The sequence below is a fragment of the Geotrypetes seraphini genome, chromosome 1 (assembly GCF_902459505.1).
Source record: "Geotrypetes seraphini chromosome 1, aGeoSer1.1, whole genome shotgun sequence".
Taxonomy (NCBI): Eukaryota; Metazoa; Chordata; class Amphibia; order Gymnophiona; family Dermophiidae; genus Geotrypetes; species Geotrypetes seraphini.
Window position 1 is genome coordinate 419,031,565 of NC_047084.1, and position 23,966 is coordinate 419,055,530.

Genomic DNA, 23,966 nt, shown 5'->3' on the forward strand with positions numbered 1-23,966 from the left:
GGCTTTTTCCTTTGGAGGCAGGGGCCTCCTGGTTCACAAAGTGACCTCCTGTTCCCTCATGTGCATGTATGCCACTGGGACGCTTACTTCATTGAACAGAATAATTGTACAGGAAGGGGCATCTCATTTGTATGTTTTGATTAGACTGTAAGCTCTATCGAGCGGGGATTGTCTCTTACACGTTTAATGTACGGTGCTGCATACGTCTGGCAGTGCTCTAGAAATAATAAGCAGTAGCAGGGATAGGGGAAAGAAGTGTGAAGGGGTTATGCTGCTTCATGGGAACAGAGTTCACTGATCTATGGAGGGATCATGTATTTTTTTTAATGAGACTGCATTACTCATACTAATATTTCTTGTATTGGTGTCTATACTCTTTGGAGTAAGCAGGTTTGGGCCAAAGTGCTATTGCCCTTGGGGTGGAGGCTGGGCACCTGGGGGTGGATATTTTGGAGGTATTTTGTTCTTTAAGAAAGGTTTTTGATCCTCCGTAACTGTCAGCAAAGAATTTTATCCGCTTTGTGCCTTGGAATGTGGATGGTATTACCTCTCCGATAAAACGGAGTAAAATCTTAGTAACTCTTAAGAGACACAGGGTTAGGGTTGCCAGACCCTTAGACCTGCCCCCAGGCCTGCCCAATTCTGCCCGTCCTCGCCCTAATCCTTCCCCCTAGTCCCGCCTTAGCCCCGCCTCCTGCCCTTGTCTGGCAGGGAGGAAGTCCACGCATGCACAGACTTCCTCCCTGTGTGACGCGATTTCAGGAGGCTTTTCAAAACCCGGACAAAGTGACGGGTTTTGAAAAGCCATCTGGACCCCCAGACATGTCCTCCAAAAAGAGGACATGACCAGGGAAATCCGGATGTCTGGTAACCCTATACAGGGTGGATATTGCCTGTTTGCAGGAAACCTGGCTATTCAGAAGCTGAAACAGTGAAAGTATAGAAACTGTGGGTTGGGGATGTTTGTTATTCTGCTGCAAATGGGTGCAAGAGGGCGTGGCATAACTAGTGCGCAAGGGTTTACTTTTCAAAATAGAACTGCTGCTTAAAGACACGAAAGACCACTATGTCATTCCGAAAGTACATTTTCAGGGAAGAGAACTAATTTTAGTAGTCCTTTTACTAGCCGATTTAATGCACGCTAAATGCTAACGTACGCGAAAACATCCACAGAATATAATGGACATGGTAGCATGCGGTAGTGTTTAGCGCGTGCTAATTTTTAGCATGCGCTAAAACAGCTAGCGCGCCTTAGTAAAAGGACCTCTTAGTGGTAGTTTATGCGCTAGCTCATTTAGACCCCAGCTTTTGTTGTCATCTCTTATGGGTATCACTCAACTAACTATAAAGAGGAACTGTGAAAAATATATAAAGCCTTAAAACCGAGGTGGTGCTCAGAACCATAGAATGGTAAGAAAATCACAAATTGGGGACACTCCCCTGTAAGTGTTTTCAGTGCTCTATCATTGCACCATCTTTATTCGGTAGAAAGGTGAATAAACTGTGTCTCAAAAAACTTAGAGTATTCATTTGTATTAAAAGATATAAACATCAATTGTTTTGACTCTTAATTCAACTTGTGAAATTGACTTAACTTAAATAGGATGGTTAGGAAGTTGTCTCACTCCAGCGGGTCCTGACGTGTTTCACCAGTGGCTTCCTCAGAGAACCTCAATGTAATATGAAGATGAAAGTGAGGTTAATCAAACCTTTGCAAAACAAAAACTTCACCTCACTTAATATGAAGAGAAAATCTTGTTGATAGTGTGACTAAATCTCAAAAATGAGGTTTGCCCCAATGATCAAATCCAATATATAGTATGTCTGAAATACTTGCTGTGTATCATCATCTTCTAATCATTTCAGAAGTAAGACAAGCAAATGGCATCTAATGGTTCAATCATTTATTGTCCTTTAATCATGCAGTTACTAGCATGCCCCGACGGGACCCGTTTCGCCCATAAAGAGCTTTCTCAACTTCTCAAGGGTTCACAGTAGGCGCTCTGCATAATACAGAAAACATTTTTACAAATCACAATTTTAATTATTGTAAAGACATAAATCTACAAACATACTGATGAATCTTAACTTAATTCACATATACTCAGACTGTATCAGCTATAGTTAATCAAATATAATTAATCAAATCCCTATTCTAAAACATATATTTTATTTTATCTTAAGTTATTAAATGTAATCTTTAAATTATTAAATTATTGAATCCAACTTAAATAGTTTAAGCTTTAAATGGAGAAATATTTAAAAATATATAAATATACAATTAATTTCCTCAAAAATATCCTCAGATCTGAATGAATAAAATACTAATTACTTATCAAAAACTACCCTTATCACAGTGAATTAATTATTTGTAAAAAATTGATGAAAACTATTAATCAACTAATTCAAATTTCTTATTTCTATATCTTACCTAAATATTAAATAATTAATTAATTCATCTCATATACAATAATCCTAAAAATTTTAAACCATTTTAACATATTAATTAATACCCATTCTACATAATGTTCAATTCATCTACTGTTTGTTCAGAATAATAGTTGATTATTAATGTACTAAAGTATATTTAAATAAACTTCTATTACCACCAATATTTAATTTAAATTTAAGTTCATTCTTAATAAAAACAATTAACTTCATTAGTTAATTGGTTAAGACCATATATATCTTAATTTATATTAAATTAACTCATTTATCTACAAGTACTTTTATTAAAAAATAAAACTAACTTAATGGTTCTAAAATCAATACAATCACTAACTACCTATTGTGAAATGTGATCCCACCTATTCCAAATAAAACACTTAAATTACTAATTTCTCATTCTATTATTAAAAAATCTAAATTCTATTCCTAATGCAGCTATTATTACAACAGTGATTCTCTGTCATTTAGCCACACTATCAACAAGATTTTCTCTTCATATTAAGTGAGGTGAAGTTTTTGTTTTTCCTCAGAGAACCCCCACTTGCTGGCTGTGATCAATGAGTAAAACTTCTTCCTTATTTCCTCATCCATGATTACTTCCTGATAACGCACTGAAAACACTTACAGGGGAGTGTCCCCGATTCGTGATTTTCTTACCATTCTATGGTTCTGAGCACCACCTCGGTTTTAAGGTTTTATATATTTTTTCACAGTTCCTCTTTATAGTTAGTTGAGTGATTCTACACTTTGGGGATTTTTGTTAAATTTTTACCCAGTAATTTGATTGGAAATATCTTATGGGTATGCCATAACTAAGGCTGTATTGCTGGAAGATAATTACGTGGCTGCACATAACAAACATGTATTTTCAGGCATCATAAATCTGGAGTGCAAATTAGGAGCCTTAAAGCGCGCATATATCAGGCATCCATTGCTCCATATACTTTGGGCTGGATTCATTTAGCTCACCGATCCTATCCTATCTGTGGGCAATCCATGGCAGGCCGACTGATCCATAACACGTCACCATGCAAATGGGGGCAATCGGAAGCATGACTCACACTGACCACATGGATCACTACAGAGTGATCCCGATGCATGCACAGACCATCTTATTTGCCTGTTGATGGTCTGTGCATGCGCTGGACCTCCGTAGGACTGCTCACTGGCTGATCTCCCCACACTTTCTGAGGCGGAACAAAACACAGGATCGGTCCTACCCGAGGCTTTAACTACATTCAGATTACCCAGCTGCGGCAAGAAAATTCTCCCCACTCGGGCCCAGCATCTCACTGCTATGATGCAGCACCATGTTAATGTTAAAGTTGGCTTTGTGCATCCAGGGACACTCCACCTTATTACAATCACAAAGATAATAATTGTCGGGAGGAGTTTGCAATATAATATCTCAGGTTCTGGTAGATTTCCCTTTCTCCCATCTCCTGACACCAACTTTTGCCAGTGCAGAGCCCAGCAGAACTAGCCAAAACTCCAAGCAAGGCTCAGCCTGTCTCATAGCAGCAGCGAATGCGCGTGCTCCCCCATCCAACCGCAGAGGGATTTGCAAGTAATTTTTGGGAGGCTTTACTTTTTTTTTTTTTTTTAAATCTTTATTCATTTTCAAACTTACAATAAATGTGACAGTAAGTTAAAACATTTTAACATTAAATATATCACTTAATATTAAGCAATAATACAAATCATATAACCTTAACTCCCTCCCTTCCCACCCTTTCAGAACACATATTTTTATATGATATACTAAAAATTATCCCTCCCCCACCTTGAATATTGAACTTATAAATTTAAGGGGAAAATGGCATCTATCCATTACAATATTTTGTTAACGGCTCCCACACATCTTGAAATTTCCTTAAATACTCCTGCTGTGTAGCTATTACTCTTTCCATTTTATATATATGACACAATGCGTTCCACCAAAAATTATCATTCAGTCCACTCCAGTTCTTCCAGTTACAAGTAATTTGTTGTATGGCAACCCCTGTCATTATAAGCAAAAACGTATTATTATTCGAAGATATCTGACTCTTTGCTCTCATTGACATGCCAAATAATATAGTATCATAGGTCAATGCCACTGGGTTTTCTAATAAACAATTAATTTGGCCCCAAATTGATTTCCAAAAAGCCATAATAAATGGACAATAGAACAATAAATGGTCTAAAGTCCCTGCTTCAAGATGACAATGCCAACATCTATTAGACTTAGAGCTATCCAACTTTTGTAACCGAACAGGGGTCCATAACGCTCTATGCAACAACAACAACAAAAAAAAAACAAGTTTGTCTCATAGATGCAGATACTGTACATCTCATCCTCCAAGTCCAAATTTGTGGCCATTGAGACGCAGTAATTTGATGCTTAATCTCAATGCTCCAAATGTCCCTCAGACCAGTTTCTTCTTAATAAATCCAGCTATCAATTTATACCACTGGGTGGCCTGGTGTCCCAGGAAGTCTACCTGAAAGCATAAGAACTCCAAACTATATTGATTATTAAGATTTTTCCACCCAGGGAACCCCACCTGAATGGCCTGCTTCAGTTGCATCCATCTAAAACTTTGTGTTTTATTGAGGTCATATTTATGTTGCAATTGTGAAAAATCAAGCAGCTTACCATTAGAAGTAACATCTTCTAATACACCTATTCCTGCAATCATCCAATACTTCCAGATGACTTTAAGTCCGCCAATTTGAATCTTGGAGTTTAGCCATATAGTTTGATTTGTTGATTTGTGAATTGGAATAGGTGTTAAATTCCTTACATATCTTAATGTTTTCCATGTATCCACTAATATTCTGTTTTCTTTATACAACCTAGGCATTTTGATACTGAGAACATGGCTTAATCGTAGAGAAAACATGAGATGCCATTCCAACCATAAGCAATCTGGGATATTCTCAATGAGCTCTGGGAGGACCCAATACATACCCTGGTGCATAATATAGGATTGATGATACCTATAAAAATTGGGAAATTTTACCCCTCCCTCTGCAATCGGCTTTTGTAGAGATACTAAAGAAACTCAAGGAGTTTTACCCAGTCAAACAAATTTTGTAAGAGCACTATTTAATTTTTTATAAAAGGACCCTTGAAAAAAAAAACCACAACATACCCATTTGATAACAAACCACAGGCAAAATCATCATTTTAATAGTTTGGACTCTCTCCCACTAGGAAAGATGTAAAGGATTCCATTGCTCACAAATTTCTGTTACCTTCTGTACTAAAAATGTTTAATTCACTTTCATTGTGTCTTCCAGCGTATTTTTTATCCAAATACCTAAATATTTTATTCCATCCTCCTGCCATAGAAAGGGGAATGAATCAAACAAACCTTTTGTACAAAGCACATTAAGTGGAAGAACTTCTGATTTACTCCAATTTATCTTATACCCTGAAAATTTTCCAAATTTCTCTATAAATTCTAGTAAGCTTGGAATGGTTGTTTCCAGATTTCTCAAATGAAGCAGTATATCGTCTGCATAAGCAGAAACTTTATATTCCCGATCTGAATAAGGAATACCCTGTATCTCCTTTGCTTGCTGAATAGCTAACAACAAGGGTTCTAATACAATATCAAAAAGCAAAGGTGATAAGGGACAACCTTGTCTAACCCCCCTCTGCTGACTAAAATGCTCTGAGAAATTATTATTAATATACAATCTAGCAACAGGGGAGCTATACAATGTTTGAATCATTTGTATAAATCCTGAAGCTATACCAAACCATTCCAATGTTTGATACATGAAGGTTCATTCAACTCGATCAAAGGCCTTCGCTGCATCCAAGGACATAGAAAAGGCCGGATCATTCATGGCTTTTGATAAATTTAACATATGTAAAGCCAACCTTGTGTTATTAGAAGAATGTCTCTGAGCAACAAACCCTGTCTGGTGCATACCAATAATAAAGGGGAGAGCCTTAGCCAAGCGCAAAGCCAAAGTCTTAGCTAAAAGTTTTCCATCTGCATTGATTAAAGAAATGGGCCTGTAGTTTGAAACCAATGTGGGATCTTTATTTGGCTTTGGTAAAACTATAGTTAATGATTCTGCCATAGTACATGTAATGCAACCTTTAGTTAGTTGAACCTGATATAAATTTAACAAATATAGTAATAGGGTATTTTGAAATGATTTATAAAACTCTACTGTGAAACCATCTCCACCTGGAGCGGATCCAACTCTAAGGGATTTCAACGCTGTTTGCAACTCTTTTAGTGATATTGACTTTTCTAAACTTTCTTTTATATGCTCAGGAATTTTTGGTCCCTTAATTAATTTTAAAAATTCTAAACCATCCTTTTCTTTATCTAAATAAGGCTCAGAAGACTACAGGACTTTATAAAAATTTAAAAATTGTTTTAAAATCGGTCCAATTTGAGAATAGGTATTCCCTTTCTCATCATTTACTGCTATTATTTTTTTTTTTGCTTTTAGATAATTTGCCAATAATCTTCCCGCCTTATTCGAATTTCCATAATACAAAGCTTGTTGAGAAAATAATTCTTTCCTTATCAATTTAGAAGAAATCTCAATAATAGATAAAATTTAATATAATAAAACGCTAGGCCGCGCATGCGCACTCCCATCGCGTGTGTCCGTTTTCTGTGAGCTGTATGGCACCGCAGATAGGAGTGTGCATGCGCGCAAAGCTCTCTCTCTCCCTCCCCCTGAGGTGGATGTCGGCCGCGGCGGCTGTCGGCGGCCCGAGGTGGATGTCGGCCGCGGCGGCTGCTGCCCGCCCGAAGCTCTCTCTCTCTCTCTCTTCCTCCTCCCCGAGGCGGATGTCGACCACGGCGGCCTGAGTCGGATGTCGGCCCGAGTCGGATGTCAGCCGCGGTGGCTGCTGGCCGTGGCAGCCAAACCCGGAACGCATTTTAACATAAGTAGGGCATGGAGTTCAAGAGGAAGGTATGGGGGGGAGGAAAATACTGCACAGGGTTGTGGGGTGGGAGGGAAATGCTGCAACACACGGAAATGGAGGGGCAGAAAAGGGGTTGATGGACAGGGGAAGAGGTGCTGATGAACAGGGAGGGGGGCAGAAAAATGAAGACAGGCCTACTGCTGGACAGGGGGAGCAGGAAGGAGGTGATGAAGGACAGGGGAAGGTAAAACAAAGGGAGAAGGGCTTCTGCTGGATAAGGTGAGCAGTGATGGGGTGGTGAAGGACACAGGGGAGGTAAAAGGAAGGGAGAATGGACAGGGGGAGCAGGCAAGAGGTGGTAGTGGACAGCCAAGGAAAAAAAAAAAAAAGACAGACAGAAATACAGAAAGCGGCAAAGGAGAGAGAGAAAAAAATAAAGACAGACACACACACATATATTCTAGCACCCGTTAATGTAACGGGCTATAAGACTAGTATAATATAATATAAATATGATATAAAGTGCAAAAGTGGTAAATAATGAAAGCAAATTATGATATGATGTAAAGTGCAAGTGCTCACATACAATTCAAACTATTCATGCTGTAGCTAACGCAAAAAATAATGTAGTAATAAGCAGAAAATGCGAGCATAGCCACACGCCTCGGGACCGGAGCGCGGACAGAAGGGGGCCGCCTATCTCCCGTAGTTTTTGAGTGGTGATATTTATTCTATGTGTGATTTTGTGTGAATGAATTTCTTCATTAAGTGAATAGTGCCATTGATTGAGAGGCACCTTAAAATAAACGGTGCCAAGGACACAATCCTAGTAGGGCTATGGATATGAACTTTCTCTATTTACTTCCTTTGGACTTATGAATTGTGTTCATGCTTTTACGAATTCTTTACGATTTTGGACAGTTAGAATTTGAACATTTGAAGAGTGTTAGATTAATTTTTTCACCTCTCTAAGCAGCATTATGAATTACTGACTGCATGCATGAACTTTATACAGAATGCTTAAATGGTTTAAGTGACTTTATGAATTATTATGAGAAAGTATGGATTTTTTATAGTATTAGTATTCCTCCAGCCTATTTTATGAACTAGGATTGAGTTTATTTATTTATTCATTAACTCTTTGTTTCTTGAACCTTGCATGAATTTTACTTTAGGTATTAGCATTTATCTATTATTGGGTTGGTTTCTAGGGAGTGCATGTATTTATTGTGTTTTCTCCACCCTTTCTCCCTCAGTGTGTAGGTCTGATTTAAACTTTTTTTTCTGGGAGTGTGATTTCATTCACATGTTTGATAACTTTGCAAAAGACTAAATGATGTATGGGGCAGTTCTTACTTAGGCTTCAGTCTGGTGCTGGTCACCTATGAGACATGGCCCGAGTCATAAGTTTCCATTTACTCACCAAGGGCTCATATTGATGAGCATTATTTAAATAATTTTTTCTATTTAGGTTATTCTTTTCCTAGTTCAGACTCCTTTTCCGAGAGATTATGTGTGTTAGCCAATTGTATATTGGATTTAAATTTGTAATTAGCCAGGTAAATGGCTTTTGAGAACTGTCTTCCACGTCCTCACAATGAAGGCTGTTTTAGTTACTAGTTAAATTTCCAGGCTTTCATGTTACTCTGAAAGGCTAAAAATACCCAGTTCCACAGAACAGCATAGGTGCTGCTGAAGCTGCATGCTGTGTAATGGAAGTGAGGATAACTTTTTTTTTATGGCCCATGGTTTCTAGGAATAGAACAGACACCAATTATCACCTCATTGAAAGGATAAGTCACTGTGACATCTACAGCTGAGATCAAACTTGCTGATTTCATGGTTTGAATTAATTAGATTTAAAGGCAGCAACATTGGCAGGGGCAGACGGTATTAGAAGGGCACATGTATATAAATGCTGTAGGCAAATAAAATTGATCCATGAGAAAATTTAGACTGGCAAGGGCCTGCTTAAGGAAAATGTGTGATTTAAGAGGCTATTTTAGTTTGATCTGTTTCATTTTCTTGACTATAAATATGTTCAGTGAGCACAGAGACCACAATTAATTTTACTTTCTTTTTCTGCTACTTCTTTTCTGATGCATATCAGATCACAGACACCCTCCCCCCCCCCCCGATCATTTTTGGGGATGTATATTCATTAGAGTCCTCTTAATTTGTTGGTGTGCCTTAAAAATGTAGTGTGTACTTAGTTGTTTTAACTTACTACCAGCACATTAAGGCCCCCTTTTATCAAGCTGCGTTAGTCTTTTTTTTTATCGCCGGCCACTGTGGTAAAATTTCTGACGCTCATAGAATTTCTAAAAGCATCGGAGCTTTTACCGCAGTGGCTGGAGATTTTAAAAACCCTAATACGGCTTGATAAAGGGGGGGGGGGGCTAAATGCATTAAGTCAATAAGTGGAAGTTGAACAAAGCTATTCACACTGTAAAGGTCTCAGTCCCAGCACTTATACATTTTTGTGGCCAAAATGTATAAAACAGTATTTTAGAAAAGGGCAGGATAAAACGTTTAAGTCACTAAATTGTATAGGACTGACGGAGGTTTGTTGGGGGGGGGGGGGGCAGTACAAGGCGAGTGTCAAGGGTGGTGCTGTGTCAGAGACAGTTATCCCTGATTCAGGATAGCACACAGACATATCCAATGTATGTCAGGATGAACAGACTTAGACTACCTTTAAATCATGAATAAGAGCATACCATGTCGCAGGAAGAAGAGGATCCCATGGAGGAAACTCGCAGAAAGAAGAGGCAAGATCCTACCAGTGCCTAGAGGGAGAAGAAACGAAGTACACCAAGGACACAGACCTGCGACCACAGCGGAAGCTGAAAAAAGGAAAATCTGCAATCCTGGTGGGAGACTCAATCCTAAGACAGGTGGTGCAGTGTTCCCTCTAAGCGGGCGGGTGTTGTGAGCAAACTTTTTTCACTGTGAGCTAAAAATATCGGGCGCCAGCAAGTTATGAGCCAAATAAATATGTTGCTTTCTACCACAGAACTTCCTTACGTTTGTATGGAATCTATCCCCTTTCAACTTTAGAGAGTGCCCTCTCGTTCTCCCTGCCTTAGCTACTAAGTCTATTCCCTTCAGTACCTTGAATGTTTCTATCATGTCCCCTCTCAATCTCCTCTGCTCAAGGGAGAAGAGGCCCAGTTTCTCTAATCTTTCGCTGTACGGCAACTCCTCCAGCCCCTTAACCATTTTAGTTGCTCTTCTCTGGATCCTTTCGAGTAGTACCGTGTCCTTCTTAAAGTACCAGTGCTGGACGCAGTACTCCAGGTGAGGGCGTACCATGGCCCGGTACAGCAGCATGATAACCTTCTCTGTCTCTTCAGTCCAGCATCTGCCCCTTCCATTCACTGTCTGTCTTTCCCTGCCATCTCTCCTCCTGCCCCCCCCCACCCCCCAATTTGGTCTAGCATCCATCATCTTCCTTCTGTTCCCCTCATGGTCTGGCATCTCTATCCTTCCCTCCCCCCTGTGGTTTTTAGCATATCTCTCTTCTCATTTCCTCCACTCAGATCTGATCATTCTCTGCTCTCTCTTCCCTTTTCTTCTCTGGTCTTCCTTCTCTATTTTCTGCCTCCATCTAAATTAAATTCTTTCTTACTATTTAGTCCCGTTTCCCTCTTTTCACTGTGTCTACACACAGCTTGTCACCCCTTTCCCTCACCCCTCCATTATCTTACTATTTTCTTCCCCCTTTATTTATCTCCTCCTTCCATCCAGTATGTGTTCTTTCCCCACTTCCATTCAGCATCTGCTCTCCCTTCTCAACTGACATCCATCTGCCTTCTGCTCTCTCTCCCTTCTTCTCACTTCCATCATCTGTCCCCTTCTCTCTCTCTCTCATCTCCTCCATTCCATCATCTGCCCCTTCTCTCTCTCTCTCTCTCTCCCCCCCCCCAACTTCCATCATCTGCCCCCCTTCCCCTCACCTTTGTGGGTCACTTTCTTTCCCCTGAGGGTGGCTCATGTCACAGGGGAAGCTTTGGCCGAGCAGAACCGCTTGATTGACAGTGGAACTTACTTGATTGATGTCGATGCTGGGGCCCGTTGCCGTTTGAAGGAAAAAAAAAAAGGTGGAAAAAAGGAACCTGTAAAGGCGAGAGGAAGGGAAACCTCCAGGACAGCTGCTTTTTGCCCTCCTTCAGCGGCCCAAGAGTTCAGACCAGCAGCGGCAGCTCTGTATGCTTTTAACTTCGGCACAGAGCTGCCCCTAATCAATAGTTTAGCGCGGTTTCATGAGGCAGCCTCGGGGCCTTTGATAGCCGGCCCGCTTCGATGATGCGATGTGGGCCGGCCTAGCAAAGGCCCCGAGGCTGCCTTATGAAACCGCGCTAAACTATTGATTAGGGGCAGCTCTGTGCCGAAGTTAAAAGCATACACAGCTGCCGCTGCTGGTCTGGAGGTGCGGAGACAAGGCAGGAGGCAAACGCGGTGGAAGGCAGGAGTCCCGGCGAAGGCAGGAGTCCCGGCACAGCGACTGCAACAGGAAGTTGCTGACAGGAAGTTGCTGACGCCGGCCTTTCGTTGCGGCGGGGACCGAATCCTTCGCGGACCGGCAAGATTTTGTTTGCGGACCGGCGGTTGAAGAACTGTGCTCTACACTGTGTGCGCTGTGACGAGAAACTTGTGCGCTGCGAGGTAATATTTTGTGCGCCAGCGCACCCCAGCGCAGCTTAGCGGGAACACTGGGACAGTCACATAGCAGGAGGGAGAGAGGATCGGCTGGTGACCTGTCTCCCAGGAGCAAGAACAAAGGACATCATTGACAGAATTGAAAGGATCCTGGAAGGAGCAGAGACTGAAGAGACGGCAGTGATAGTCCACATCGGGACAAATGATGTCACCAGGAGAGACTACAGCAGGAATGCACTTACCGAACAGTTCAAGATCTTAGGAAGGAAGCTGAAGATGAGGATTCAGAGGATAGTGTTCTCGGAGATCCTGCCAGTACCAAGGGCTGATGTGGACAGACAGACGAAACTACAATCAATAAATGCATGGATGAGGAGATGGTGCGAGGAAGGGGATTTCACTTCATGAGGAACTGGACAATGTTCTTGGGCAAGAACAAGCTCTTCAGAAGAGATGGACTATACCTGAGCACGGCAGGAACTAGACTACTAGCAAACAACATCAGGAGAGGAATAGAGCATGCTTTAAACTAAGAAGAAGGGGAAAGCCGACAGTCGACCAGGTGTCGATGATTCGGAAGACAGTATCTCGAAAGGATACTGAGTGGGGAAAGTGCTGGGAAGACACCAATGACGCAAAGCAGGAGCTGAAAAACCAAGGAAGCCGGACAAATCAAGAGAAGGATAAGAGGAGTGTACTACATGGGGAAGATGAAATGGAGCAAGACGAAGGGAAGGAACAAAAGGAGGAAAATAAGAACATACCACAAGGGGATGACAAGAGAGACAATAATCAGGAGTCTGCAGGACATGAATGGGACAGAAAGAAAAATGACCAGCAAGGGAAAACAACAAGGAAAAAAAATACCAAGACTTGAACTGCATGTACACTAATGCAAGAAGCCTAAAGAACAAAATGGGGGTACTAGAAATCATGGCCCAAAGATGAGAACCTAGACATCATAGTGATCACAGAAACATGATATGATATAATGATATGATATAACGAGGAAAATAAATGGGACATAGTACTGCCAGGGTACAAGCTCTACCGAAGAGACAGGATACATCAGAAAGGAGGAGGAGTAGCACTTTACATAAAGGACACCATTCACTCGACCAGAGTGGACGCAGTAGCGACAAATGACCAATTGGAATCACTATGGGTTAAAATACCAGGAAGAAAGGGAGCTGAGATAAAGATGGGACTTTACTACCGCCCACCTGGGCAAACTGACTGGGGCCATGGAGTTTCAAAATGTACAAAGGAAACGGAGTTCCTGGAGGATGTATGGGACTGCTTCTTGGAACAGCTTGTCAAGGAACCAATGAGAGGGACAGCTATTCTGGATTTAATCCTCAACGGGCTGAAAAGACCTGCCATGGAAGTGGAAGTAGTGGGATCATTAGGAAACAGTGATCACAGTGATCATTGCAACAACGTTTAACTTCAAGAAAGGGAACTATGATGCCATGAGACAAATGGTGAAGAGGAAACTCAGGAACAGCTCCAGGAAAGCACAGAAGGTGGAACAAGCCTGGTCCTTATTCAAAGACACGGTAAACAAAGCGCAAAACCTGTATATACCCAGATTTAGAAAAGGGTGCAAAAAGAATCAAGCAAAATACCCGGCATGGATAACCAATGAAGTTAAGAATGTGATAGGAGACAAGAAAAAATCATTCTGGAAGTGGAAAAAGGATAAAACTGAGGAAAATTGGAAAGAGCACAGGAAGCATCAAAAATAATGCCACCAGTGGTCAGAAAAGCAAAAAAAGAGTATGAAGAGAGACTTGCCAGGGAGGCACGGAATTTTAAACCATTCATTCCGGAAGTGGAAAAAGGATAAAACCGAGGAAAATTGGAAAGAGCACAGGAAGCATCAAAAAGAATGTCACCGAGTGGTCAGAAAAGCAAAAAAAGAGTATGAAGAGAGACTTGCCAGGGAGGCACGGAATTTTAAACCATTCTTTCGATATGTGAAAGGAAAACAGCCGGCGAGGGAGGAGGTGGGACCCTTGGATGAGGGGGACAGGAAGGGAGTGGTGAAGGAGGAAGAAGAGGTAGCAGATTAAACACATTCTTCTCGTTGTTCTTCACAAAAGAGGACACATCCAACGTGCCGGAACTGGAAAAAATCTTCAAGAGGGATCAAGAGGAAAAATTATCATGCATGGAGGTAAGCCTCGAAGACGTACTCAAACAGATAGATAGATTAAAAACTGACAAATCTCTGGGCCCAGACAGAATCCACCCGAGAATACTGAAAGAGCTCAGAGATGAAACAGCGGAGTTACTGCGGCAGATTTGCAACCTATCCTTGAAAACAGGGGTAATCCCGGAGGACTGGAGGATAGCGAATGTTACACCTATCTTCAGAAAAGGATCGAAAGGCGACCTGGGGAACTACAGACCGGTGAGCTTAACCTCAGTTCCGGGGAAGGTGGCCGAATATTGATCAAGGACAGTATCAATGACCATATAGAAAAAAAATAATCTGATGAGAACAATCCAGCATGGTTTCTGTAAAGGAAGATCATGCCAAACGAACCTATTGCATTTCTTTGAGGGGATAAGCGAACAATTGGACAAAGGTGACCCCATAGACATCGTATATCTAGACTTCCAAAAAGCCTTCAACAAGGTACCCCAAGAGCGCCTACTAAGGAAACTGTGGAACCACGGGGTGGAAGGGGACGTGCACAGATGGATCAGAAATTGGCTGGCAGACAGGAAAGGGTAGTAGTAAAGGGACACTAATCCTACCCCGCAGGGGTCAGTGCTGGGACCGCTGCTGTTCAATATATTCATTAATGACCTGGAATCAGGGACGAAGTGCGAAGTTATAAAATTTGCGAATGACACAAAACTCTCCAGTAGGGTTAGAACTGCTGAGGAATGTAAAGAACTACAAAGGGACCTGAGTGAGTGGGCAAATAAATGACAGATGAGCTTCAATGTAGAGAAATGTAAAGTCTTGCACATAGGGAAAGAAAACCCGATTTATAACTACACGATGGGGGGGGATGGTACTGGGGGAAGGCAAACTTTAAAAGGACTTGGAGGTTTGGTGGCTAAAACAATGAAGCCGGCGGCACAATGCGCAGCGGCCTCAAAGAAGGTGAACAGAATGTTGGGCATTATCAAAAAGGGTATCACTACCAGAATAAAGGAAGTTATCCTGCCACTGTATCGGGCGATGGTGCGCCCACATCTGGAATACTGCGTTCAATACTGGTCGCCGTAACTTAAGAAGGATATGGCGATTCTCGAGAGGGTCCAGAGAAGAGCAACAAGGATGATAAAAGGCTTGGAAAACCTTTCATATGCTGAAAGGCTAGAGAAGCTGGGGCTCTTTTCCCTGGAAAAGCGGAGACTTAGAGGGGACATGATAGAAACGTACAAGATCATGAAAGGCAGAGAGGGACAGATTCTTCAGACTGGTGGGGGCAACAAAAACAAGAGGGCACTCAAAAAAATTGGAAGGAGACAGATTCAGAACAAATGCTAGGAAATTCTTCCTTACTCAGAGGGTGGTGGACACCTGGAATGCGCTTCCAGAGGAGGTGGTAGAGCAGAGTACAATTTTGGGTTTCAAAATGGGATTGGATGATTTCCTGAAGGGAAAAGGGGATTGAAGGGTATAATTAGAAGGTTACTATACAAGATAAAATGTTTTAGGTAAAAGATCACTTACAGGTCATGGACCTGGGGGGCCGCCGCAGGAGCGGACTGCTGAGCATGATGGACCCATGGTCTGACTCGGCAGAGGCGATGCTCATGTTCTTATGTTCATTGTATCTGTTTGTATTTGTGTTGACAGAGAGCTAAGATTCTGAGCACAATTGTTGTCTCTGTCCACTCAGGTTTGCCATCTAAAACTCCTCTGTCTCTGCACTTGCTACCTCCTCCACCTAATACCATACCAAATACCTCTTGCTCTTCACCTATCTCCTCCTTCCCCCTCTGGGGTGCAGCAAGTTCTCAGCATGTTTATCCTTATGCCCCTTGCTCTAAATGTTTAGGGCTGCAAAATGTCTATGCCTGCCATTTTACAAACAATAATTCCAAAAAGTACTGCAAAAAGATGCTAAATAGATACCACATGAAGCAGTGAAAAGTCTAATAGACTCTGTCTAAAGCACTGAATGTACAATACAAAATATAATATGTGAAGGAGGGATTCTCAGTGTGAAGGATACGTTTGGTGCTTTAGACAGAGTGGGTCGCTCTGAGTGCCATTTTACAAAGCCAGCAGCATCTCTAGCTCAGTTCCAAAATATGATACAGAGTTCTATTGTATAAAATTTGGGTAGTACAGCATTATTATTTTTTTTTTTTTTCAATTTCTTTTCATGATTTGATGCCCTTTATGCTTATGGTGTATGAAGCTTGTTCTGTTTCTATGCCGTGCGGCGTAAATAAAGGTTAAAACAAAAAAGTCCACTTCTACATGTTTTGCCCTGCTCCCAAAATGCAATATATTTTGCACCTGAAGCATTAAATTTTAAACACTGGGGTCAGAGTTTAGTCATCTCCAGATATTCACACTGAGCCATCCTTGGAAAATGACAATATCTAGGTATAAAGTGACCATAAGAAGTTGCCTGGACACTAATGATATTGATCACTAGTACCAGAATAATTATCCTAACATGTTTGGATCGCAATCCAGGTACGAGTGCTAGCTATCAGTGCTTTAGCTCTGTCCTCAGATCATCACAGCTCTAAACTATGCAAAAGACTTTTTTCTTCCATTAGGCTTTTGGGAAAGATTCAGTTTCATCTGAATTTATTCACATATTTCAATGGGAATTTGGGTTTTCAATTAGTATCATGCAATTTGACATTGGCACAAGATGCATTTGTATATTATTTTGGGGAATGATTGCGCTCTGTATGTTTGGTTTAGAATTGAATAGAACTGTCCTATTTTAAGATGGAGTTCCTTTCCGTATGTTTTATATTTGTAAACTGCTTGGACCTGTCGTAAGAATAGGCGGTATAACAAGTTTTAATCTATATATATAAAATCGGAGGTATGTATGTGTGTATGTGTGTATGTGCCGCGATCACACAAAAAAGGCTTGACCGATTTGAACGAAACTTGGTATGCAGATCCCTCACTACCTGGGATGATATGTTCTGGGGGTCTCGCGGCCCACCTGCACACGTGGGCGGAGCTACAAACTGAAAATCAGATTTCACCCATTCATGTCAATGGAAAAAATGTAAAAAGCTGCCATTCTCACAGTAATTCAAAAATGGCTTGACCGATTTGAACGAAACTTGGTATGCAGATCCCTCACTACCTGGGATGATATGTTCTGGGGGTCTCGCGGCCCACCTGCACACGTGGGCGGAGCTACAAACATAAAATCAGATTTCACCCATTCATGTCAATGGAAAAAATGTAAAAAGCTGCCATTCTCACAGTAATTCAAAAACGGCTTGACCGATTTGAACCGAAACTTGGTATGCAGCTCCCTCACTACCTGGGGTGATATGTTCTGGGGGTCTCACGGCCCACCTGCACACGTGGGCGGAGCTACAAACAGAAAATCAGATTTCACCCATTCATGTCAATGGAAAAAATGTAAAAAGCTGCCATTCTCACAGTAATTCAAAAACGGCTTGACCGATTTGAACGAAACTTGGTATGCAGATCCCTCACTACCTGGGGTGATATGTTCTGGGGGTCTCGCGGCCCCCCTGCACACATGGGCGGAGCTACAAACAGAAAATCAGATTTCACCCATTCATGTCAATGGAAAAAATGTAAAAAGCTGCCATTCTCACAGTAATTCAAAAACGGCTTGACCGATTTGAACGAAACTTGGTATGCAGATCCCTCACTACCTGGGGTGATATGTTCTGGGGGTCTCGCGGCCCCCCTGCACACATGGGCGGAGCTACAAACAGAAAATCAGATTTCACCCATTCATGTCAATGGAAAAAAATGTAAAAAGCTGCCATTCTCACAGTAATTCAAAAACGGCTTGACCGATTTGAACAAAACTTGGTATGCAGATCCCTCACTACCTGGGGTGATATGTTCTGGGGGTCTCGCGGCCCACCTGCACACATGGGCGGAGCTACAAACAGAAAATCAGATTTCACCCATTCATGTCAATGGAAAAAATGTAAAAAGCTGCCATTCTCACAGTAATTCAAAAACGGCTTGACCGATTTGAACGAAACTTGGTATGCAGATCCCTCACTACCTGGGGTGATATGTTCTGGGGGTCTTGCGGCCCACCTGCACATGTGGGCGGAGCTACAAACAGAAAATCAGATTTCACCCATTCATGTCAATGGAAAAAATGTAAAAAGCTGCCATTCTCACAGTAATTCCAACTATAAAACACTTTCTATGACACTATAACCACTAGGGACATCGTTTCTATTCTACCACGGACACCATACTTATAGAGTTTGTATGTTCTAACTGTGTTTGTAACTGTTTCCTTCATGCACCCCAGTTCATAATGTTATTACATTACATGAGTACTCACATATCTTGAACTAGGAACACAGGTTCCATTCTGAACCGGGAACAAACTGCATGGAGTTTCTTTTCAACCTGAGTTTCCACATATTGAGTTGTTTAAATCAATACTGAAACTTTTGGATGCCACTTATTCCAACAGATCTTCCTTTTCAGTTTAAGAGATTGCAAATTCCAGTGAGACTTGCATTCTCTATCACAATCAACAAATCACAGGGACAGACTATTATATACTGTGGAGTGGATTTAAGATCCCCCTGTTTTTCCCATGGACAACTCTATGTTGCTTGATCAAGGGTGGGTTCACCCAAGAATTTATATGTTCTTGCTCCTGGAGGTGAAACTAAAATTGTTGTTTATAATCAAGTTTTGTGTTAGTTGTAATGTATTCATTTTGTCAAATATTTCACATTATAATTTGATTATTGTACTTTTTATAAAGCTGTAAAAAAATAATTTAATTCACCACTATAAAGTATCTTTATTTCAATCCATTTACTGTGTTATTGCTATAATTAAATACCCGTGCAACGCCGGGGCATCAGCTAGTCTATATATATAAAATCGGAGGTATGTATGTGTGTATGTGCCGCGATCACGCAAAAACGGCTTGACCGATTTGAACGAAACTTGGTATGCAGACCCCTCACTACCTGGGATGATATGTTCTGGGGGTCTCGCAGCCCACCTGCACATGTGGGCGGAGCTACAAACAGAAAATCAGATTTCACCCATTCATGTCAATGGAAAAAATGGAAAAAACCGCCATTCTCACAGTAATTCAAAAACGGCTTGACCGATTTGAACGAAACTTGGTATGCAGATCCCTCACTACCTGGGGTGATATGTTCTGGGGGTCTTGTGGCCCTCCTGCACACGTGGCCGGAGCTACAAACAGAAAATCAGATTTCACCCATTCATGTCAATGGAAAAAATGTAAGAAGCTGCCTTTCTCCCTGTAATTCAAAAACGGCTTGACCGATTTGAACGAAACTTGGTATGCAGATCCCTCACTACCTGGGGTGATATGTTCTGGGGGTCTCGAGGCCCACTTGCACACGTGGGCGGAGCTACAAACAGAAAATCAGATTTCACCCATTAAAGTCAATGGAAAAAATGTAAGAAGCTGTGGGACCGATTTGAACGAAATTTGGTATGCAGATCCTCACTACCTGGTGTGATATGTTCTGGGGATCTCGCGGCCCACCTGCACACGTGGGCCGAGCTACAAACAGAAAATCAGATTTCACCCATTCAAGTCAATGGAAAAAATGTAAGAAGCTGTGGGACCGATTTGAACGAAATTTGGTATGCAGATCCTCACTACCTGGTGTGATATGTTCTGGGGATCTCGCGGCCCACCTGCACACGTGGGCGGAGCTACAAACAGAAAATCAGATTTCACCCATTCAAGTCAATGGAAAAAATGTACAAAGCTGTGGGACCGATTTGAACGAAACTTGGTATGCAGATCCCTCACTACCTGGGGTGATATGTTCTGGGGGTCTCGCGGCCCACCTGCACACGTGGGCGGAGCTACAAACAGAAAATCAGATTTCACCCATTCAAGTCAATGGAAAAAATGTAAGAAGCTGTGGGACCGATTTGAACGAAACTTGGTATGCAGATACCTCACTACCTGGGGTGATATGTTTGGGGGTCTCGCGGCCCACCTTCACACGTGGGAAGGATGGGTTCACCCAAGAATGTATATGTTCTTGCTCCTGGAGGTGAAACTTTAAATGTTGTTTATAATCAATTTTTGTGTTAGTTGAATTGTATTCATTTTGTCAAATATTTCACATTATACTTTGAATATTTTACTTTTTATAAAGCTGTAACAAAATTATTTCATTCACCACTATAAAGTATCTTTATTTAAATCCATTTACAGTGTTATTGCTATAATTAAATACCCGTGCAACGCCGGGGCATCAGCTAGTAAAATTATAAAACATAAACAGACAGGCCAGATTTAGTAAATTGTGCCCAAAGTTACCATTGCTAAGCTAGCATTTTATAAAGGGCACTCAGTTTAGAGGAATGTTTAGAACAGTGATTCCCAACCCTGTCCTGGAGGAACACCAGGCCAATCGGGTTTTCAGGCTAGCCCTAATGAATATGCATGAGAGAGATTTGCATATGATGGAAGTGATAGGCATGCAAATTTGCTTCATGCATATTCATTAGGGCTAGCCTGAAAACCCAATTGGCCTGGTGTTCCTCCAGGACAGGGTTGGGAACCACTGGTTTAGAGCATACTAGCTTAGGGCACTTCCCATGCCAAACTTTGGGTACGAACATTTACACCTGCCAAAAGCTGGTGCAAATGCAGGTATTTTATAACATCACTCCTGATTTCTGGTGAGTTACAAAGTAAACATAAGAATTGCCGCTGCTGAGTCAGACCAGTGGTCCATCATGCCCAGCGGTCTGCTCACGCGGCGGCCCTTAGGTCAAAGACCAGTGCCCTAACTGAGACTAGTCTTACCTGTGTACGTTCTGGTTCAACAGAAACTTGTTTAACTTTGTCTTGAATCCCTGGAGGGTGTTTTCCCATATAACAGCCTCTGGAATAGTGTTCCAGTTTTCTACCACTCTCTGGGTGAAGAAGAACTTCCTTACGTTTGTACGGAATCTATCCCCTTTTAACTTTAGAGAGAGCTCTCTCGTTCTCTCTACCTTGGAGAGGGTGAACAACCTGTCTTTATCTACTAAGGCCTAGATTCACAAAGCCTACCTTTGCCGGGCGATCCATGTCTGATCCGTTTACAAGGCTTCTCGAGCGATCGATTCAGCAAGCCTCCTCATGCAAATTAATGCACTCGGAAGCAGAGCGATCGGGACGCATGCGCGGATTATCTTATTTTCCTGTAGATAGTCCGTGCAAGTCTCAGTACAAGTCTCAGTACAAGCAGGGGAGGGAGAGGGGGGATCGAAGAGGCTATGAGCTATCTTTACAAATCATGGTGAAAATAATTGCAGATGAGCACACAATAAGATTGCCTGTACTTGTAACAGGGAATGCCGACACCCCTGCTCCAATACATGCTGATCTGTTCACCTCTGACCCTGCAAATGATGTGGAGTTCAGCCAGGGCAAAAAGTGTGAGAAGTAGTGAGAAGTGCAGCCCTGCTTTTAACCCGCGGTTTAAAACTGCGGGTTACTACCATGGACTCGCAACGGGGCATGGTGGAATAGGGCAGAGAGGCAAGGGGAGAAGAGAGCAGGGCAGCATGGTAGAAGGGAGGAGAACGGCAGAGAGCTGGGTGCTTTTTGGATAGTTTCAGGGCTGCAGGACTGGGATTTCAGGTAGAGAGCAGTCAGTCGGAAAGGCGGTGAGCGACTAGTCTCCAGCAGTCGCTTCTTTTGATCGGCCAGCCCAGTCGGTGTTCCTGAAGTTTTATTTTGTGAATCGCTTCCTTCCTATATTTGCATGCAATTCCTCCTCATTTGCATGCGCAGATCGGATTGGGCAGAAATCGGATCGGGAGTAAGGTTAGTGAATGGGAGCGGGGTCGCAAAGTGATCGCAAACCAATCAGTACACGATCGGTTTGCTTTGTGAATCTAGGCCTACGTCTATTCCCTTCATTTCCTTAAATGTTTCAATCATGTCCCCTCTCAGTCTCCTCTTTTCAAGGGAGAAGAGGTCCAATTTCTCTAATTTCTCACTGTACGGCAACTCTTCCAGCCCCTTAACCATTTTTGTCCCTCTTCTCTGGACCCTTTTGAGTAGTATTGTGTCCTTCTTCATGTATGGCGACCAGTGCTAGATGCAGTATTCCAGGTGAGGGCGTACCATGGCCCGATACAATGGCATGATAACCTCCTCCGATCTGTTCATGATCCCCTTCTTAATAATTACTAGCATTCTGTTTGCCCTTTTTGCCACCGCTATGAATTGTATGGACAGCTTCAATGACTTGTCGACCAGTACTCCCAAGTATCTTTCCTGGGTGATCTCTCCAAGTACTGCACCAGACATTATGTATTCGTGTATAAGATTTTTGTTACCGAAATGCATCATCTTACATTTATCCACATTAAACCTTATTTGCCATGTTGCGGCCCATTTTCTGAGTGTGTTTATGTCACGTTGCAGGTCTTCGCAATCCTCCTGCGACTTCACTACTCTGAATAACTTCGTATCATCTGCAAATTTAATCACCTCACTCGTCATACCAATTTCTAGGTCATTTATAAATATGTTGAAGAGAATGGATCCAAGCACCGAACCCTGTGGCATGCCACTCTTGATGCTTTTCCAGTCTGAGCATTTCCATTTACCCCCACTCTCTGTTTCCTATCTGCCAGCCAGTTTTTAATCTATGTGAGTATTTCTCCCTCAATTCCATGGCTCGCAATTTTTTGAAGTAGTCGTTCATGTGGAACCTTGTCGAACGCCTTCTGAAAATCCAGATATACAATGTCGACCGGGTCACCCTTGTCTATCTGTCTGTTTACTTCCTTGAAAGAGTGCAGCAAGTTCGTCAAGCAAGATCTTCCTTTGCTGAAGCCGTGCTGGCAGGTCATCAGATTGTGTCGGTCAAGGTGATCAATGATGTGGTCCTCTATCAGCGCTTCTACCATCTTTCTCGGTACTGAGGTAAGACTCACTGGTCTGTAGTTTCCCAGATCTCCCCTCGAACCTTTCTTGAAGATCGGTGTAACATTTGCCACTTTCTAGTCTTCTGGAATCCTTCCTGATTTGATCGACAGATTGGCTATTAGTTGAAGCAGTTCAGCTACAGCCCCTCTCAATTCCTTGATTACTCTCGGATGGATGCCATCCGTTCTCGGGGATTTATTGTTTTTAAGCCTATCAATCTTCCTGCAAACCTCTTCTAGACTGACCGTCAACCTGGTCAGTTTCCCATCTTCGTTTTCTGCATATAACATTAACAATCAATCATCAAGATGCACGAAATTTACTTAATATGTCAGTCTTTAAATTATGTCTAAAATGCATATAGGAAAAAGAGTCCCTAATTAAAGGAAAAAACTCTACCGTTATGGTCCATAACAGATAAACATCTCTTGTCTTTAACAACCAGAAAGGGAAAAGTATTCAAGGACCTAATTCAATTAGCAGACACCACAAAATTAAAGTGAGCCAGAAGATACCCAGGAATTTGACTATGTAACACCTTATATAAAAGTAACCAAACTTAAAAGGCAATCTGGCCTCCACCAGAAGCCAATGAAGTCTCTGATAATAAGGTGTAACGTGGTCAAACTTTCACAGAGAAAAAAATGAGACCTACTGAGAATTCTAAATAACTCAAAGATGCAAAAAAATATTTTTGCGGACAACCCAAATAAATAATATTGCAATAATCTAATAGACTGAGAACTAAACATTGCACCAAAATATGGAAGGGGTATTCCAGTGTAAGGCTGGCCCCTTGTTACACCCAGCTATAAGGCAGGGATCCTCACAATTTATTTATATTTGTG